This window comes from Lolium rigidum, chromosome 1 (genome assembly GCF_022539505.1).
Source record: "Lolium rigidum isolate FL_2022 chromosome 1, APGP_CSIRO_Lrig_0.1, whole genome shotgun sequence".
Taxonomy (NCBI): Eukaryota; Viridiplantae; Streptophyta; class Magnoliopsida; order Poales; family Poaceae; genus Lolium; species Lolium rigidum.
Window position 1 is genome coordinate 79,982,903 of NC_061508.1, and position 3,699 is coordinate 79,986,601.

The following is a 3,699-nucleotide window of genomic DNA, read 5'->3' on the forward strand; positions in this document are numbered from 1 at the left end:
TGAACACACAAAAGGAAGGCTGGCTGCAAGCTAGCTTGCGCCTTGCTGACCAAGTGAGTTTCTAGGGGATCTGTCGTGGATCCAAAGAAGGGGCGACTGTGTAATGGAGCGAGACCAAATAAGGTTGCCGGTCCTAATTTATACTAGCAACGATTGGCGCGGCGGCACGCCGCGCCAGTATAGTGGCTAACTGATGGGGAAGTATGTAAAATAACATGGATACATTATTTAGAATGTAACATGTATAATGAACTGGATCAACTAAAATAGTTGGGCTGCTAAATATTCACGGGCATCTACTGTGCCTGAATGTTGGTTACGCACATGTGGTAGCTGCGAGTTTTATCTCGTGGTAAATTGTACTTGTGAGGCGAGCATAGGGAACTTACTCGGACATGGAGAAACCTAACATAGGAGAGGGAAAACTTCTGTTTTTTTCACTGTCTGTTGCACTGCCAAAAGTGAACAATTTATAGGTCGATTATATTGGTGTATTTGGTTGCACTTCCGTGGGTTTGTTTTGGAGTACATTTTCTTGGCTGACTCAGTAGCTGACTCTTGCCATTTCCTCTTTTTACTTGTTGTTGTGGAGCTCATATCCTTGTACAGAGAAGTTCAGAATATGGTGGATATAATTGTTGCAAAAAGATCCTAGAAATTTAGTGGTTGTGTGCTTGCTTATCTCTCCTGACCCTGGATGAGTTGCTTATATGATGTCGTTGGTGGGTGTACTCTCAGTGTTTTTGTTACCAGCTAGTAGGTTTATGACATCTTCAGATGATGTCTATTTGAATTAGCTAGAGGTGAGAAAAAGTACCCACTATTCATACTGAATCATACACAACTTAGCAAGTCAGATTTTAGCCCATGATTGAATAACAGGGGGATGACTGAATCATACTTACAGCTTAGTACATCATAGCTTAGAAGCATGGATCATGAATCACTACATCTATGTACGATAGCACACCATAGTGATGGGGGAATAGAAAAGCTATTAGTCAGTATCCTTCCATGGTCGTGGGAGTAATGTTTTGTTCGTACACACCAATAAAATCGGGAAAGCAAGGCAAGAAGTGAATATACATAGATGGGTCATTACTAAGTGAGACAAAGGATAGTCTTCACTACATTGGTTACAGCCACATAGGGCAACACGAAGTACAAAAGGAGAAATTATTAACGATGGCATAATATGGAATCAACTGTTGTTAAAAATACATGTAGTGCAGCAATTGTCTGATGTAAGATGAATAGATCGTGTCTGGAAATACACCAGCTGCCATAGGTAGCTTAAGTACCTAACGTTTGCAACTGTCATTTGCAGCAATCTGAAATTGGTTTCCTGGGCATGATCCCTGCTCCTGCAATGGGTTTCAAATATCAGTCTCTGTTCTACCAGACCAGCAGGAATTATAGATTTAGATAGTTCAGCGAAACTCACCACACAAGCAACTAAGTATAATGCATTCCCTCTAAGACTGCACCAGCATGTACAAATACATCCTGAAAACAAAGGAGCAGCAAACTAATTGTTTGACTACATAGCATACGTATATTAGAAAGCATAACTCAAATGAACATACATGTATGTGTAGGTGCAGTCTGTCAAGTAACATACATGTATGTGCAGGATACAGTCAGTTAAGTACGTTTTGATATATAACTTTTCATGTCTCCAGGTCGGTGTAACCCTCTCCATCTATTACATCAAGGCTGATTGCCTATGTGGGCCGTCGCTACCAAGTAGAAAATACCTCCACTCTAAGATGCCAGCCAACGCTGCATGAGAGTATGAGGAACGACAAGGTTCAATTTTTATATGAGCCAGTATAGAGGAAAAAAATGGCACTTAAGGATACTTGTGCTTTGTGTCTTCCCAATCAATAGCATTTTCATTAGTTTGGCCAGGTTGGTAAATTGATAATTCTTCCATGCATTCAAATGTAAATACTATTATTCACGACTGAGAAAATCAAGATTAATGAACTGAGCTTATTGTAGGTAAGCAAGACCAAAAATAATCTTGTCTAATCTTGTACAAATACTCCTTAACATTCCATCTATACAGGCATCTATTGGTCATGCTCATGTAGTATCAGTGCATCAATTTCTTGTACATTTTTGAAATATATTTAACTTGGAGAACAGGAAATAGCAATCCAATAATAAAAAAACATAGCTATCAGTCCTAAATGCTTCTGCTAGCATCAAATAGGCAGTCAGAAGTTCCAAGTGAATCTAACCCTATTGAAAGACAGGTTTGTATTATGCTGGCTAAATCAATCTGTACGTATAAAAAAATAATTTGTAGGATAATAAACTTGCTTCTTCTATACCGGAAATTCAATTCGGCACATGGGAGCATATGCTCCCATGTGCCGAATTGAATTTCCGGAAGTTTTAAAGCCCGTATCGCACACACAATTTCGTTCGATAAGCTCGTATGTGGTACTCTCTATTAGACACGTTGGTGTAATAAAAAATGTATGCATTGTGGAATGCACCAATATTTAATATTAATAAAACTAGCAACGTGGCCCTCGCAAATGTGAAGGAAACATTTATATTGTTTAATTATTGGTCTCATTGTTCTTTAATTATATAAATCGTGTATATCATATCGTGTCAGTAATCTTGTATATTCATATCGTGTCACAATGTATAAATATTATATGGTTGTGTAACAACCAGTAGAGAACGGCATATAACATGTTTAATCATATTTTCTTTTTTTATACAAATGGTCATTGTGTTATTTTGCAAGGGCATCATCATTAGTTGTTATATTTTAAAGAGGAGTATTATCCTTAGAATGTGAAAACTTACAATGAAATAAATTTATGGACTCTCATGGACATTCACATTATGTGATAGAAAATAATAAGAAGTCTATAGCCACCACCCATACTAAATAAAATCACATGTATATAAAATATCATTAATCAACTCTCATTTTTGGGTAAATGATTATCGGGTTTCTTTTTCCAAAAACACTATAATTATAATATTAATGTGTGGAATTTGTTCGGTATATACAATTGAGATAATTCAGAGGTAGCTAGAATTTTTATGTGATTTTAAATCGGCGGGCTAAGTTAACATCAATTTGCTAAATAGTTAGGGTTTACTTGAGCATCAACCATACGATATTTAGACATTTCTAAGCAAATATAATAATTTTTATTCATAAAGTAAATAGAAAAAATTTCTCCAAGTCAATATAACTGTCGACTAAACAATAAGTATTTAAATTTTATTTAATTTGATCTTTCTAGATCGTGTTCGACCTTCATTTGTTCAGAAAATACATGGCACTCGCACATTCCTATGAAATATATATGAAATACGTTACATGTTAAACAAAGTAAGTCTACCGTACGACAACTTTGACCGGTAATTGGTACATGGACATGTTACTCAAAATAATGTACTTTTTAAATTTTAGTGTTCTTAATTTCTTTTTACATGTTAACGCAATATATTTACGTATCGTTAACTATATTTATTGATATTCAACTATTTAAAATGCTATTTTCCAACGGACACAATATTATTTTATCTACATTTTAACTCCCTCTGCACTAATCCTACTTTCCAGTCCAATCATTCCATGCTCATGTTTATGTGATTTTAAATCGGTGGGCTAAGTTAACAATCAGTTTGCTAAATAGTTAGGGTTTAACTCCCTCTGCACTA

The 3,699-nt window shown here is 35.8% G+C and overlaps 1 long non-coding RNA gene across 1 annotated transcript; it reads right to left on the minus strand.

The window, feature by feature from the left end:
- Positions 1 to 1,106: 1,106 nt before the first annotated feature.
- LOC124676375 lies at positions 1,107 to 2,329 on the minus strand. The gene is made up of 2 exons (XR_006993597.1): positions 1,445 to 2,329; positions 1,107 to 1,364 (listed from the first exon to the last, which is right to left on the minus strand). It is a non-coding gene; the product is annotated as an uncharacterized LOC124676375 (long non-coding RNA).
- Positions 2,330 to 3,699: the final 1,370 nt, after the last annotated feature.